At 39.2% G+C, this 17,981-nt stretch overlaps 1 pseudogene; it reads right to left on the reverse strand.

The window, feature by feature from the left end:
- Positions 1-352: 352 nt before the first annotated feature.
- On the reverse strand, positions 353-9,771 carry LOC124973072 (complex I assembly factor TMEM126B, mitochondrial-like; annotated as a pseudogene).
- Positions 9,772-17,981: the final 8,210 nt, after the last annotated feature.

Raw genomic sequence — 17,981 nt, forward strand, 5'->3', positions numbered from 1 at the left:
CAACATGAAGGATTCATAATTTTCTAACTTTTTGGTAAATACAAGTAAGAGAATATTCTCAATTATTTCTACTCCATAGGACCTAACTCATGAATAGTAAATACCACTGACCTGGGATATAAAATGCCATTTCTAGGGAGATGTATGTAGATGCTCCATTATTTGGGGCAAAAATATTTACAATATTTTTTCTTGTTGCTGTGTGATTATCTTTTTTAAATTTTACATTTACACTTATTGAATCACTAAATACTGAATATCTGCTATGTACTAGGCAAAAGGGAGAGAAATAGTTACTTTTCACTCTTTCAGCAATGCATTAAAAAATTCACTCTGCCGAATTAGCATACACTTAATTTTCTTGTATAGTTTTCTCAAGTGTTCCATAGTGCTATACACCAGTTAGGTATTACAAATGCTGTTTGAAAGACCAAGGGAACTGCCATTACTTTCATTTCTGATTGAAAAAGCAGTAATCAATGTACTAAAACTCTTCCTTTCAGTAGCAGTGGAACAGTGTAAGATTTGTGTGCCAGAAATCCATTTTAGAAAAAGACGATGCACTGGGATATAAAATACCACATGGGATATAAAATACCACATGCTATGCCGACCACTGAACTTTTCAGAATGCAATTTTCCTTGTTTATGCTTATACTACCTGAATACAAAGCATCAGTTACCAGGAACTTGTAAGCAACTACAGTGCATAAAAATGAAAGTGCAGTCAATGATGTGTATGTCTTCAAAGCATATTTAACCTTGAAGCAGTATCTGAAAAGGAAGTTTACCAATATTCCACAGAAACTAGCTGTTGTTTTAAGGAATACCATTCCATATATATTTAAGGTCTTTTCTTCTCTAAGGTACTTGAATTTTCTTTCTATAATGTCAATGACCATCGGTCTTCTGAGTTTTGCATCTCCTAGAGAAAGACTGGGCTGACCAAGCATATGAATTGCCACCTTGATGTGCACTCAGGATTTCTGCCTACCTCTTCTCCATCCCCCACTGGCATAGCACCTGAGTCCTTCAGATCAGCCCTGTATGATTATCTTAAATAATATGAGATGACATACTCGGAAACCTCTCCCTTGAGTTCTCCTGTCTGCATAATGGTGGTAGGGAACACTCAACAAACAACAAAACAAGAAGCCATTTCTTGTGAGCTGAGCCAAGGCAGTTAGTGACTGGGCAGTGGCAGAGGTTACCAATTTGGGAGACAGACAAGAACAGGAAAAAAAACAACAACAACAAAAAATCAAAAAGATCTCAAGCTGATCCTCCTGCCTCTTGCATCACAACCACAAAATCATATTGTACTACCCATGTGCTTTTGATGGGGGTGGGAGTCTCTCTCTCTTTTGCCCTCTCTGTTCTTCAAAACATTACCCAACTATGAAAGAACCTTCCCTTAGGACCTTTGCCCTTCCTCTAGGACATGGCTTTCTGGTGGGCAATGAATGTCTTAAACCTTTGTTCTAAAGAATTTTTGAACTGAGAAGCTGAGCTGACTGACATGAAGCCATGCGGACTCAGTCAATTCCACACTTCAAGGAATAAAATGCAAATCTCTTAGCATAGCATCCGAGGTACGTCACAGATTAGCATTGTCATCCTTTCAGTCAACAGCCAACTATCCTGGAATGAGGGAGGATAATTTGCTGACAGGACATTAAGAACACAGAGTCAAAATGACACTGATTAACAGTAAATGTATATATCCAGTATTTCTGAACCTGCTTCAGAATTAACAGAAGGAAACTTTTTAATGAAGTATATGGACTGATATTTTTTGAAAGAGCTTTCTTTCAAAGGTAAAAGAAGTACAAGAAAACACAAAATGACAGCTAAAAAATATCCCAGCAGTGAGAAATGTGTTACAATTACAGTCACAGTGAGCCTGATGTTGGCAGGGAGGGAAACCAACAGCGGATGTGATTCGACATGTGAAATCTCACTTAGGGAATGCAAAGCATGGTAGAGCTAACCCAGAAAGGAGTGAAGAGGGCCAAAAAAGGAAACTGCCTAAAAGGAGGTTAATGATCTCTGTGGGGATTGCTTCCCCCATGCACAACCCCAAGCCCACTCTCTGAAGAGGGAGGACTGAGCTAGCTGTGGCAAGGATGCTACTGAACATCAGGTAGGTGTGCCCCAAGATGACATCTGATCACTAGCCATCAGGCTACCACCATCCTTGAGGAAGGAGACCAATAGGATCTTCTGTGGAGAATTTAATCTTAGGGGAAGTACCTCAAAACATCAATGTCTAGTGAATTCTACCTAAATATTCTCCCACATCCAGGGTTCAGAGTTGACAAGCTGCTTAGAATAGCCTATGACTCACAGGAGTTACTTGGTAAGTATCCAAGGAGGGAAAATTGCTTTTGTGTGTGTGTATGACAAATCTGTAGTTTGTTACACTTCACAAGCCTCAAGTACCATGATGCTACAGTGGAAAATCCACATATATGGAATAATATACAAACTGCTGTAACATTCAAAGTACTCACACTGATATCCTCCACCCTCTTAGGTATTTGTGTTACAGGAATGGAAAGCAGCAAGTGCCTAGAGTTAGGGAAAAGTACAGACACAAGGACTGGGTTCTGGCCCCTCCTAAACATTAAGAAAGTGTAGTGAAGATGCTTAAATAGAGGTGAAGATATAGGCTGACATAATATATTACAGTCAGAAATTAAAGAATAAGTAGGATTCCATTTGTATGATGTTTCAAATGGAAGGAACTAACCCACTGGAATAGCTGTCTATTGGATCAGTGTGTGCCTGATGGGGGAGAGGGCCTAATTTAAAAGGGACTTGAGGAATTTTCTGAGATTATTGTAATGTTTTACATTTTAAGTGCAGTAGACTAAAAATCACAAAAGTTTATAGTTAAAATTTGTCCATTTTATTATATGTAAATTATAATTCAACAAAAAATTGAGAAAAAAATTTAATGGGATGTGATTTAATAATCAATAAAGAAAAAATATGGTTTTATTATCCGATTAAACAATGATTGATAATTATATCATAATAGCAGTGACCTCCCAATAATCACCCTTTCAAAGAAAGCTACAAATTCAGTAGTAACCAAGGGAAATGCGAATGCTAACAAGGAACAGAAACCACACTTCTTTAAACCCTCACTCTTATCCTTCTAGATTCTGATTGAACTCAGTTGCACAAATCATAGAGAAAAAATGCAAAACCATTAGGGGAGATCAGAGAGTTACTGCAGGTAGAGACACCTGAAGAAGGCAGGGCAGCTTACTGATGGTCTGACCAACAGAAGAAAACAACACTTTAAATGTAAGTTAAAGTTGGCACAGTGGTGCACACCTGTAATCTCAGTAGCTGGGGAGGCTGAGGCAGGATTGCAAGTTCCAAGCCAGCCTCAGTAATGCCTTTTACATACCTATTGAGATTTTCATATGGTTTATCCTTTATTCTGTCAAAATGCTATATTACAGTAATTGATTTTCAGCTGTTACACAAACTTGTATTGCTGGGGTTATCCCTGCTGAATCATCACATATAACTTTTAAAAATATATGTTCATGGATTTGATGTGCTAATATTGTTTGAGGATTTTTGTGCCTGTTTTTGTGAAGGATATTGGTTTGTAGTTTTCCTTTCTTGTGATGATTTGTCTGTATTTGCTCTTAGAATTAGTTGGGTAGTATTCAATGCCCATCCTACTTCCTAGAAGAATTTGCCAAGTATTAAGATTCTTCTTTGAATATTTGATAAAAATTCACCAATAAAACTATATGGGCCTGCACTCTTTGGTGTGAGAAAATATTTTAATTGCTCATTCAGTTTCTCTGCTTGTTATAGATGTATTCAGATAGTGATTATCTCTTTCATTCATGATGTTTGTGGACTGTGTCCTCTCATTTCCTTAAGTGTTGTACTACCACTTAACATTTGCTAGAATGGCTACACTAAATAAAAGGAAACTAAGTATTGTCAGAGATGTGGAAAAAGTAGAACCCAGGTACTTTTGAGGTAGGAACATATTATGGTGCAATCACTAAGGAAAAGAGTTTGGTAGTTCCTCATGAAGCAAACACAGCATTTGCATATGACCAAGTAGTGTCACTCCTGGGTGCATGCCCAAAGAAACTGAAGACAGGGGATAAACAGCATTATTCATAATAGCAAAAGTTGGGAAACCAAGTGTCCGTGAACAGATAAGCATAGATATGAAATGAGGGATGCACATACAATTGAATATTAATCAGAAATGAAGCTTTAATACATGCTATAATATGTGTAAGTATTGAAAATGTTATAAAATAATGAAATTATAAAATAAGCCAGACACAAAAGAACATATGTCATGTGATGTCATTCATAAGAAATATCTAGAACAGTAAAATTCATAGAGACAGAAAGTAGATTATGCTGGGCACCATCTGTAGTTCCAGCTACTTGGGAGACTAAGGCAGGAGGATCACAAGGTCAAGTTCAGTTTGGGAAACTTAGTGAGACCCCATCTCAAAATAAAAATGGTACTGGGGATGCATCTCAGTGTTAGAGTGCCTCTGGGTTCAATCCCCAATATGGGGTGGGAATTAGACTACATTAACTTACTAATTTACATACTTAAAATGATGCATCTTACAGTATGTAAACATGTAAATATATGTATATGTGTGTGTGTGTATATACACACACACACACACACATACACATATATAACAAAAACAATTCGAAACAATCCTAGTGGACCATGATCTCAAAGCCACCCTCAACAATTTAGCAAGACCCTAAGCAACTCAGCAATATGCTGTCTCTAAATAAAATATAAAAAGAGCTGTGGATATGGCTCAGTGGTTAAGGACCCCCTGGTTAAATCCCCTGTACAAAAAAGAAAGAAAAAAACAAAAGAATTACCCAAGGAGCTATGGTACATAACTCAGCTCAGAAAACTCCAAATTTGGAAAACAGTCATAGTATATGCTGGCTATGTGGAAAAGTAGTATTTTCTGCTGGACTTTTAAAAATCAATTTGTTAGAATCATTATTTAACCCTTATTTATCAAGACATGTATCAATTCCATGGGGCTGCTGTAACAAAATACCAAAAAGGAGGGGGCTTAAAACAAGGTATTCAGTCCCACAGCTCAGAAAGGCAGAAGGCCTTGATAAAGGTGCCTCAATCAAGTCTTCTGAGAGACTCAGAGGGATGGACTTTCCATGCTGGTGTCCTGTTTTCAGGTGGGTGCCGACAATGTTTGGTGGTCATTGGCTTATGGCAGCATCACTTCAGTCTCTACTTCCATCTACACATAACCCTCACCCTACATGTTCCTGCATCCAAATCCCCATCACGTGTAAGGAAAGCAGTCACTGGGTTAGAGCCTATCCTAATCAAATGACTTCATTCTAATGTGTTCCATTTCCAATGACCCTAGATCCAAGTGAAGTCACAGTCACAGATTGCAGGTAGTTGTAAAATTTGGAGGGACATCATTCAATCCAATACAGAAGGCTTCTGAATCATTCATAAAATAATGAGTATGCACAGTCTCAGATACCTGTATTTAGATCAGTGAAGCCATTGCCAGTGGCAATCATTTAGAAGTCTGATGAGCAAATTCGAACTCTTGTGTGTGACATGATCCTGACACTCATCAATAAACATCTCTAAAAGCTTACTACTCAAAATATGGTCCATAGGCACAGTCTGCCAGAAAGGGCACTACAGGACTCTTAGGAGTGAGGCTGAACCTGCAGTTCAGAGGCAGAACTTCTTACTTTACAACAAGGGGAAGAAATAATTCACCCAATACCTTCAATACTTCACTTGGAAATCTCAGCTCAATATCCAAGTTCATATTCATAAGTTTTGATTTTCATAAAACTTGTAGGACACAATTCAACTAAACTTTCTGCCACTTAATAATAAGGAAATTTTATCCCAGTTTCCAGTAACAAGTTCTCCTTCCTTCTGAGCACACCAGCAGAGCTTTAACATGTGTATTTTTACCCAGTCTCTTCAAAGCATCCAAGGATTTTTTCAGTCATGTCCCTCAAAAATTATTCACACCTCTTCCTTTTGACCATTTGCAAAGCCACTTAACACATTTTAGCTGTTATAGAAGCACCACACTTCCATGTACCAAAATCCATAGTTGTTTTCTACTGCTGCTATAACAAATTACCAGAAATTTATGCCATAAAATGACAGTCCTTTTTTTTTTTCTTGAAGGTAGTATGTACTGAACCCAGGACTTAGCACAAGCTCTTCACCACCAAGGTACATTAGTTTTAGTGAACTTTTTTTTTGCTAATGTGACAAAAAGACCTCACAGAAATAACTGTAGTGGAGGAAAATTCATTTGAGGGCTCACGGTTTCAGAGGTCTCAGTCCACAGACAGCCAGCTCCATTCCTTGGGTTTGAAGTGAGGCTGAACATCATGGCAGAAGAGTGTAGAAGAGGGAAGCAGCTCACATGATGACCAGGAAGCAGAGAGAGACTAAGTTTAGTTCACCAAATATATACTCCAAAGCATGCCTCCCCGTGACCCACCTCTTCTAGCCCTATCCTACCCACCTTCAGTTACCATGTAGTTAATCCTGTCAGGGGATTAATTCACTGCTTGGGTTAAGGCTCTTGTAACACAATCATTTCTTCTCTAAACCTTCTTGAAGTGTTACACACATGAGCTTTTGGTAGACACATCACATCTAAATCATAGCATTACACTCCCAGCCTTTTTCTATTTTTGTTGAGTTGGGGCATTGATAATTTGTCCAGGCTGACCTTGAACTTAGAATAATCCTACCTCAGTCTCCCAAGATCTGGGATTACAAGTGTGTGCCATTACAGTCAGAAAAGTACAGAAATAAATTCTCCTGAAGTACTAGAGGCCAGGAGTCCAAAGTATTACCATATAGTCAAGGTGTTAACAGAGCTGTACTCCCTGCATTCCCTGGCTTGTGGCCTTCTCCCTCCATCTTCAAAACCAAGGGTATATGCAACATTTTTCCTAATTGTTTCTACCATGCGGTCATATTCTCTTCCATAGTCAGAGCTCACTCTGGCTCCTCTATAAAAGCACTTGAGACTGCATTTGGATTCCACCCAGATAATCCAGATAATTTTCCCAAATCAAAAATCTTAACTGGGTCATATCTGTAGTCTCTTTTCCACTGAAAGTCACAGTCACCAGTTCCAGGGATTAGAATGCAGGTCAAATCATGTGGTTATGATTTGGCTTTCCACACTTGCTGGGAATGCCACTAATTCTCCCACCTTCACCTCTGCCCTTTTTCCACTCAGCACTGACTTACTTTATTTCTCTACCAGTTTTTACTTAAAATGTCACCTTCTCTGAGAGGCCTCCCCAAGCCACCCTATCAAAAAGTTGACCCCATCAGTGATTCTCTATCACAGAATGCTGTGTCTTTCCCAGCAGGTATCAATCCCTATTGATTTTTATCCACTCAATTGTTTGGATATTGACTGCTTTCCAACTGAAATGCAAAGTCCACTTGGGCAGGTTCTCTGCCACCTCTGTACTCCAAGCATGATACCTTACACACAGAAAAAATTCCTTAATATGAAATACTATATTAAACTACATTCCACACCATACCATGTAAACAACTTCTCTTTTCCTATAAAAATTTTAAGGAACAATATTTGTTACCTTATCTCCAATGAAGTCTAACAACAGCTTATAAATTTCAAACTAGAAAGTTTATACAACTATTACCACACTGCACTGTGACATTACAATACCACATTTAATATCTGTAAAACATCAGGAGGCTAAGGCAGGAGAATCTTGAGTACAAAGACAGCCTCAATGACTTGCTGAGGCTCTAAGCAACTCAGCGAGACCTGTGTCAACATAAAATACATAAAAGGGCTTGGGGTGTGGCTCAGTGGTTAAGGACCACTGTGTTTAATCTGTGGTACAAAAAAATTGGAAAATGACTTTTCTTAATGAAGTTTAAGAATGATTAATTTATCCATCCTTATTCACATAGCATTTGAAGAATGAGACTCTGTAAGTTACTTGAGACTACTGAATCTTATGCAAACTCAGAATCTCATACACCTTGAGAACATTCATAATCAGAAGGCAATGTAACAATAAGCTTTATAAAATCTCCTTAGTTTATAGCTGAAATTATGAAGATCAGAGAAATTACTCTCCTGAGAGTCACAATGTGCCATAGTCACAAAGCTGGAATTGAGACCATTAGCCATCAGATTTCCAGAGTACCTTCTATCTAAACATAAATATAGAATAAATGTTGGGCAATGTATATATGTTACATTATTGGTTGACAGCATGAGCTATGAAGCTAAACAACTTGGGCTTCAATCCTAGTGTCCTACTGAACAGTAAGGCAACCCTGGGCAAATTTTATAATATAAAGCAGTTTTCTCACCTGTAAAATTAGAATTATTAGTTATTTAATAAGATTGTTGAGAGGATTAAGTGAATTGAATAAAATGCAAAATGCTCAGAATGTTTCTGACATGTAGTTAAAACTGCATAAACTTTATCAAGCATAATTTTATTAAGCAACATAATTTTTTAATTTTATTGTTGTTAAAAAATCACCAATTTATCCATCTTAAGTGTTTAGTTTGCTGATAGTGAGTGCATTTGTACTGTTGTATAACTACTACCAGAACTCATCTCTAAAACTCTCTTAAGCAATATACTTTGAACTTGTTAGATATACATGACAGTAGAGGGCACCTCCATTTAAAAAGGGTCATTTGAAATCAGCATTCTCTTTCCCTATTTTAGAGACCACTGTATTCTAAATAGTCAACAGAGGGGCAAAGCTGTGGACCCTGAAAGTTTTGCTTCAGGGATTGCACAACACCCACCTGGGGTGGGGAACCAGGCTTTAGGGGACATGGAAGAGGGGGCCTAGGGTAGAGGACTGAAAGGGTGGGTTGGTTGACTGGCACTTGACATTTGAAATCCACAGCGGATGTCACTCATCCTTCGTTAACAAGACACTAATCAACCCATCTTTAATCTGAGTAATGGGACTGGTCTCTGACATTCTTTCAAGGAGTGGAGGGCGGGGTCGCAGCTTTAAAGGTTTCACGTGGCTTTGATTAAGGAAGAAAGAGCAGTAGCACGGTGCACTCTAGCTAGCTCAGTTTCCCTCTCCTCCATTCGAGGATTTTAAAGGCACACCGCGTCATCAACTCACGGCCCCAAGACCTAGCAAAGTGCAGTTCCGACTGGGTGACTCCGAGGGAAAGGCAGGGACACAGAAGCTCAGCTCGCCAATTTCGCGATGCTGTGGCCCCGGGTCCAGGCCCACAAGCCGGAGCTCACCCAGCCTGCGCCCACCCTAGGTCACCCAGGTGGCAACCCGGGCTGTGCCCACCCTAGGCCACTGAGGAGGCGCCCCCGCGCCTGGGCCCAGGAGCAGGCTAGTCCCACCATCCCCCAGCGACCCCTACCTTGTGCAGCGACCGGAACTAATGCAGCTGGAGTCCTGCAGCGCCCACCATCTGAACTTTGCCGTCCACCGCCGTGTGCTGGGCCGAGGGTCTTCTGCGCTGAACTGGGCCCCAGAGGGTCTGCACTTGGGTTGCTCCGGACCCGCCAGTGCAGGAGGCACCGCAGGGCAGCCAAACAGAGAACCGAGCACCACAGGCCCACGGGTGGGTAGGCCGCGGGCGGCAGCCCCTGGGCTGGAATGAGCTCGGCAGGGGGAAGGTGGAACTGAAGAGCGGCGTCTGCAGCCCTTGAAGGCCCGAGGGAGACCATGGAGACAACCTCTCTGCATGCCCCCTACTCTCCTGACTGAGGGCCGCTCTCACTGATAACAAAGAGCGCCCACCCCGCGCAGGCTCTTCAAGGAGACACCCCTGCGGCCATGGGCCAAGCACAGCCTGCAGCAACTACCACTGGTGCGACTGGGGCCCCTGGGGCCGATGCTGCGCCCGCCGTCTGCTGGGATTGGTGGAGAGAGGCGGCTCCACCCCGGCCCGCCCCCTCGAGTTCTTCTATTTTCAAACTCGCCGTGCCCGCCTGCAATTTCTGGGATCCAGAGACTTCCTTCGCCGACTGCGCCCCCTAGGGACCTGAAGCGGAAGCTGCAGTCGTGCCCTCTGGGTCTGCTCTTGGAGAATAGGAGAATATTTGAAGACCTAAATGTTTGCAGGTACTGTCTTTCTGCCCCTCCCTTCCAGTATCTTTTTTCATGAATATTTATGCAAGAAAAAGTCATCCCATTAGTTTTTTTTCATATTTCAAGCTTTGTTCTTAATTATCTCAATGGGCTAAAAACTTAAAGGATTATATTTTAGCTGCCCTTTAATTGATTATTTGACTAAAATTTCTGACTTTGAATACATTTCAACTAAAATATAGGATGTTGTTTTCAAATGTTAAATGCCACACTAAGATCTTTAGGTTGATTTATAAAATAGTTCTTCAAAGGACAGACATATTTAAACACTACTGATAATGGCTCCAAAGAGCAAAAGGACATAATATCATGCAGAAATTTTTGTTGTTTTTTTTTCCCCAAGAGCTACAGAACTAAAATTTTATAATTCTGTTTCATTCAGTCTATGTTGGGTGTCTATCTGTGTGTATGCATCTGTGTGTGTGTAGACGTTGATAGTTGCAAGCTTGTTTCAGTTGAGAGAATAAGATAACTAATATTAACTTAGCATTCAGTGATGTCAGATTAAATTTTGAGTAAATGAAATTCTAGTGACTGTTTTGATTTCATAAATTAAATTAAAAACAACCTTTTTCAGGAATTAATTGACTTTATTTGAAGTGTGTGATGGCATTGATATAAACTGGAATTGTTTTATAATCTGTGGAGTTCCGATAAAACTGCCATATATTGCTTTTTCTTTTTTACTTACAGAATTACAGTCATACATACTAGTTGGGTTCATTTGGATAAAATCAAACAAGCATGGAATTTTATTTACTCCATTTTGGTATATAGTGCCCTTCAGCTTTCCCTCTCTCTCTCCTTCTCCCTCTATTCTCTTTCTTCTACTCTGTTGATCTTCCTTTTGTTTACTCATTTATTCGACGTACATCACTTATTAGTTCACATTTGTTAGTGCATAAAAAACTTAAAGATGAAAATAGAGCAAAATATATCTTAAAAAGTTATCAGGTTGGGTTCAAACATCTTTAAACATATTACTACAGTTATACTTGCTAAACCATGTATTTTCACACGTCTCATGTTTTACACTGATCCTTTTTGAACAAACTTGAATGCTTTGATTTCTTGTGCTCAATTGTTTCACCAATATGGAGGGCAAAAGTACATCAACATTTTGTGGGATTATATTTTCAATATAAATTTTATAAACAATAGAATCTCAGAACTCATTTTTCTAATAAGAATGTACTTTTCTGAGTTGATCACTGTTGATTTTTAAAAATTGTATCCAAATATCCAAACCACAAAGACAAAAGCATGACCATCCAGTGAATGCACAAACATAGTTTTGAACAAAAACTGGCACAAGCAATCACCATAACAAGCATCCATATGAATTTGTTCTACTGCAGGACTGCTAAGTCTCTACATAATATACGTATTTCAAATATAGCCAGTACCATTTGTCAGCATTCCCCATTAACCTTGGTGGTTTTCCTTATCTTCTAAGCTTCAGTACCAATGACGATCACTAGCTTTTGGTGAAGTGGTTAGCCAGGGAGTAAAGTATACTTAATTTTCTTAGAATGCTATCTTTAAAGATGGTAAAGGTGTGGGGGATAGAAATGAATCTTTATGCAAGAAGGTTTAATTTTGAAAATAACAAAGAATAAGAAGGTTTAATTTGGGAAATATCAAAGAACATGATTACAACCTACAACAACTAGTTCCAGGCCAGGGTAGCTTCTGGTATACCCAAGGAGCAAAAGAATATTTGGAGTTTAATCGGAAAAATGCACAGATAGATTAAGTGTTTAATAAAAAAAATTATTGGCACTTTTGGAGTTATTTTTTTTTTATTTTTTGCAGTGCTGGGGATTGAACCCAGGGCCTTGTGCTTTCAAGGCAAGCACTCTGCCAACTAAGCTATCTCGTCAACCCACTTTTGGAGTTATATGAGACATAGTGAGCTCTGATTGTTGATGGCTACAATTATTAGCCATTAATTATTATATCTAAAATAACTAAATCTAATATTAGAGGAAAAGCTAAATGTTTGATAGAATTGGGCTTGCAGGAGAGCATGTCAGGTAAGTGGTTTTATATAAGTGATGTTTCTCTTATAAGGTGACTTATGCACATAGCTGTCTCTTCATGGCCTTCCCCTGTTGTTTGACATCGCAAGTCTATCATGAATGACAATGTTCACAAAGACATTGTGTTTTGGGTTTTGGAAATAACCAGGAAATGAGAATTGAATTTTTGTTAAATTTTAGAATTTAATATGCAGTAGAATGCATTTTACTGAATTAGGTAAGAGAGGAAATGGCAGAAGATGAAAGTGAAGCAAAGATGTACCCAAACCATCGTAAGTTCATTGAACCATTGATAATGATTTTGTATGATAATAATGAATTAGAAACTGTGTGTCTGGCATTGTTCTAGGACTGAGGATACAACAGAGAACAAAACAAGCAAAAGGTATTCTGGAGGAGAATGAGCATTTTTCAAATAACCACACAATATGTGGTTATTAAATGTGGGATGCACAATAAAGAAATGTTTCTTAAATTGCCTTTCTTATACCTGGTGCCTGAAAGCCCAGCTACTTGGGAAGCTGAGGTAGGACAATTACTTGAACCCAGGAGTTCAAGGTCAACCTGAGGAACATAAAGAGATGCTGTTCCAAGAAGGAGGAAAATGCACCTTTTCAGGGATTCTATTCCCACCTGTACTATACTCCTCAGCAGTAAAGACAAAACAGTGTAACAGATGTTTTCAGATAAACAACAAAAACAGTTTATTACTGGTACATGCTCACTCTAAAAAGGAAGTGAACCCAGAAGAAAGGCATGAAAATAAAAAAATAAGAGCACAAAAATTATGAAATATACTGACAAATATAATGTACTAGGGGAGCTGGGGAGGTAGCTCAGTCAGTAGAGTGCTTGCCTTGCAAGCACAAGGCCCTGAGTTCGATCCCCACCACCCAAAAAACTATATATATAATGTACTAGGGTTGGGGATGTATCTCAGTGGTAATGCACTTATCTAGCATGTGTGATGTCCTGGGCACCATCACAACATGGCAAAAAAATTAAAGAAAAAACATAAAAGTACCATTAGTGAAAATATGAAGTTATAATTAAAAACCAAGATGAAGGAGAGAGAATTTTTAAAAGCTGTCATTTTAATCAAAACCTATTAACAGACCAATAGCTACATTGACTTTTAAATGGTGACAGAAAAGGCATGAACATTAACAGGAAATAGAGGAATAGAGAACCACAAATACAGTTGAGATTTTTTAAAATTAGGATGCAATAAATAACATTATGCTAACAAGCTTGAAAACTTAGATGAAATTGATCATTTTATAGAAAAATAAACATGAATGGCAGAGACTAACCAATATACATTGAATATTATTAAAATGGACTTAAAGTGTTTTTGAAATAATAAATAAGCCAAAAACAATAAATAAATTGGGCTGGCAGTCACAACTACCCTCCACCACACTCCCACCACACACCCCACTCCCCAGAATATGTAAATGCTTTACAAATGAGTTCTAATGAAATCTCAGAAAACAGTGTGCATCCTTTCAAATCTGTCTCCTATGCTAGCAAAGAGAGAAAGTTATGAAAACTTTATGAAGTTAGTGTAAATGAAATGCCCCAATAAGAGAAGGTCCAAGCACCTATGTCCTATCATTATCACCCAACTATCCTGGAAATGAAGGTGTTCATTGCCGTACATGTGGGAAGGGGCAGGAAGAACATATGGGTCATTATTGGTTGTCTTTCACAGTAAACCTAAAGTGAGGTCCCTAAAGTGAGGACCTTGTTGGCTCACCTTAGCACCAAACAAGACCACATCAAAATTGATAATCCACATAAAAATACAAATCCATATAAAATAGTTACCTCTCTATAACATATGCAACAATCAATTCAAAATGGACTGAAGAATTACATATGAAAAACAATATAGGAAAACTTTTAATTGAAAATATAGAAAAGTGTACTTTGGGTCATTTAATCTACTCAAGCCATAGAGATTACTCAAGTCACACCAGGCACACAGACTGCTCAAGTCATTTGGGCTGCTTAGATCATTAAGTAACAGTGGTCTAACTAATGATTTCAATATAGCCTTTCTGCACTGCCACTGAGGCTTATTTTAAAATGGACATGTTTTTCTTTACTTTTTCACACTCTTCCCCTTCCTAACCTGAGAGGAAGAGCAGGATAACCTTTTCCTTATCTGAGGTCAAGTTATCTGTATTTCAGCACATACCCACCAGAGGAGCCAAGTAATTCAAGTTTCAGGGATGGCACAAGAAAATCCAAAGAATGACTTGCCCCCAAACTAGCAAGTGAATCACAATAGCCTGCAGGAAAGACCTGGATTATAGCCTTTGAATGAATAGCTCCTTTAAAAACTCTGTTCTACCTAATAGGTTGAATCACAGCATCTGGGACAGGAGTTCTCTATGCTACTCCATTTCATGTAAAGAAGTAAACTTTTTTTTCCTTCTTTCAAAACTCTATTATCTTTATTGACTAGGCACTGGGAACAGAAACCAAACTATCAGTAACAAGTTCCACTGGCTATAGAGGGTACACAATCAGAGCTTACCCAGGTCATAATGGCTACTTATAATGGTCATAGTGACTACTCTCTTTATAAAGGTCATGAGGCTACTAAGGTCATTTCACAATGAAGGTCAGAAAGGATTTCAGGTAATAAAGGCTGAGTTTGTCATAGACTGTACTTGTGTCACAGAGAATATCTGGGGCATAGAGACTCTTCAGTGATAAAGGTTATGGAGAACATATGGACTACAAAGATCATAGCGACTACATGGGTCACAGAGACAACTCAGGACACAGAGATTCCAGAGGTCATGGAGGCTTTAAAGGTCATAGAATGTATACATATAATAAAGGCTACTTGGATCACTTTGTTAAATCAGGACATAGAGGGTGCAGAGGCAATAGAGACTATGAAAGACACAGAGGGTAAGGAGTCCATACTGGGTATGGAAATCATAGTAGATATTCAGGACATTTGGGCTACTCAAGTCACAGATATCGTGCAAGTCAGAAAGATCATGTAGATCATACAGTATAATCAGGTCACAGAGGCTACACAAGTCATAGGGGCTAATATGTTTATTTAAGCTACTCAATTTTACAGACTACATAGTTCATCAGGGATAATACAATCATTTCTGCTATTCAGGATACTGTGGGTGTGGAGATCATAGAGGCTACATAAGTTCAAGATGCTAAGGTCTTTTAAACCACTCAGTTTCTAGAGGCTATGCAGGGTACAAAGGATAGATGCACATCATACAGGCCATATGGGTAACAGAATTTATGCATGCCATATGTGCTACTGTGAGAAATGAAAAGGTCCTGTCTCAGAATATAGTCTTAATTGGCTATAATTTTAGGCATTTTAATTATAGCCATTCCCTTTGGCTGCTTCAATTTTAAAATTAGGCAATTGCATAGATTATAACTCCAAACTCCTTCAATCAGACTGAAGGGCAATAGTGCTCAGGCACTTTTTTCATGAGCGCTGCTGCTGCAGGCACTGCTGCCCTTTCCCCGAAGCTTTCTCTTGGGGCACAGCTGTCCCTGAAGCCACTGCCACGGGTGCCCAGAGGTCTTTTCACTGAGTGTTGTTGCTGATGTTGACACTGTTACTGTTGTCATGGCCCAGAGGTCGATGCTGCCCTCATCACTGCCTCAGATGCCTGGCTGCCATCTACAGTGCTGCTGCTGCTGGTGCTACCACTGACACTGCTGCCACCAAGGCTACTGCCTCTTGTCGCTCCCGCCAGCAAGAACGACCCGGAGACGTGATGGGTGGCAAACTTCCCTATTAACAGCTGATTCTTCTTTTTATTTCTTCCCTTTCTGGGAAGTTATTGTCACTTATATAGGTTATATCAACTAATTAGAATATTCACGATATGTGGGGAAAAGATAGACATATATGGGTATAACTTGAAGCACCTAAGAATCACGCAAGAATCATGCAGAGGCCTTGACCAATTACTGAGACTTCCTCAAGGTGAAGTTAGTTGTATACGTGCAGAATAGCAGTTTTTCAACTGCACTGGCAGCTTGCCAGGCGCCATCTTGGCCAGGCTCCACCTAGGGCCAGGGGTCCGTACGCAACCCCGACAGTTCCCCCTTTTTTCTTTTAAAAGAAAAGCTCGGGACCAAGCCTGTCTTAGGCGGAGTGGTCAACTACCGTCCTTACCCGTCATCGGATAACTGTAGAGCATGCTACAGCTCCTGTCTTAGGTCGGTACGGAGTTACCTACTACCTTACCCGTCTGGTCAATGGTCCAGCCTCGCGAGCCACACTTGTGGGGAGCTGCCGGCCTCTAGGGCAGCCATGGCCTGATGGAAGATGATACGATCTCTCGCTTGACTCTGACGCACACGCATGATAGTGCGTGAGAGGAAGATAACAGCAATGATCATAAGCATGCATAATGCTCCCATACCAGCCCACTGCTTAATAAAACTGAAAGAGGAGGATAACCAATTTAACACTTCAGACATTGGAGCTACATCAACTCTAGTAGCATTAAGGCTAACAATTTGAGATCTAAGAATAGCAGTAAGATTATCAAATTCATAAGACCAGTTGGTACGTAGCTGAACAGACAAGATTCTAGACAAATCTGCTGCATAGCTGAAGTTATGATAAGCTACAGGTGTAACGCACAGTCCCGCCAGATGATAAATACATCCCACGTTTAACAGTTCCTGTAAAATGTCCATTTGTTCTTGAAGTAAGTCCACTCGCTGGTTCACTAAAAGAATCCCTGCTTTTAAGTGTTGATCCACTGTCTGCTGAGTAGATAAGGCAGTAGCAGTCTGTTGAACCACCTTATTGATTGTGGCTGCAGATTGTACAGACGTAGTTAAGGCTACAGCTGCTGCAGTGGCAGCTGCCGCTGATGCAACTATAGCGGTAATGACTGCTGCGGTGATTCCAAAGTCTCTCCTATTTCTGGAAAGCAATACTGGCAATATCATCTGTAACAGAGACTGGCATAGGCAAGAAGGTAGGAACACACATTAAGTCTGCCAGCAGGAACCTAGAAGCATTTTAACATTGAGAGATAGCACAAATCTGAAGTACAATTGAGAGAAGCAGTTGTTTTGTTACATAGTTGAACTGTTCCTCCTAAGAGACTAAAAAGAGGTAGTAAGTTAGTTTATTCCATGGAAACACACAAACTGAGCCACAGCTCCAGTAAAGCACCGAGTTACCCTTATTACCCAGAGTTAAAAAACCCCAAACAAAGAGACAAAGAGAAAGTTTATCTTTAGGGGACCTGAAGGTCTCCTCTATTCCCCCTTTTTGTTTATAAAGAGTATTTTTGAGGGTGAGATGTGTATGTTCGACAATACTTTGTTTTTGTGGGTTATAAGGTACATCTGTGGTTAGAGTTATTTTAATTTTAGTGAGGAATTGGTTCTTACCAATTTTAGTTTTTAAAGAAAAATTTAGACTTTATAATGTAGTACAATCTTTAACAGTTGTTTAACCATAATTGTATAAACCCCTATTTTTAAGACAATTGTTTTAAAGAATAAAACTTAAGAGACACAAAGTTAAGAATGAATTGGTGTTTTTAAGAAAACTTTGTTATTTTACCATGTCATTTTACCATATAGATTAAACTTTGGCTTATATCAGAACATTAGTATTTCACCTTAGGAAAAACCTTAAATAGCTTTAGCTGTTTTACATACATACAACCAACTTAGTTACACACAGATTTGTTGAAACTTGTCCTTTGTTA

Source organism: Sciurus carolinensis, assembly GCF_902686445.1.
Source record: "Sciurus carolinensis chromosome 14 unlocalized genomic scaffold, mSciCar1.2 SUPER_4_x, whole genome shotgun sequence".
Lineage (NCBI taxonomy): Eukaryota > Metazoa > Chordata > Mammalia > Rodentia > Sciuridae > Sciurus > Sciurus carolinensis.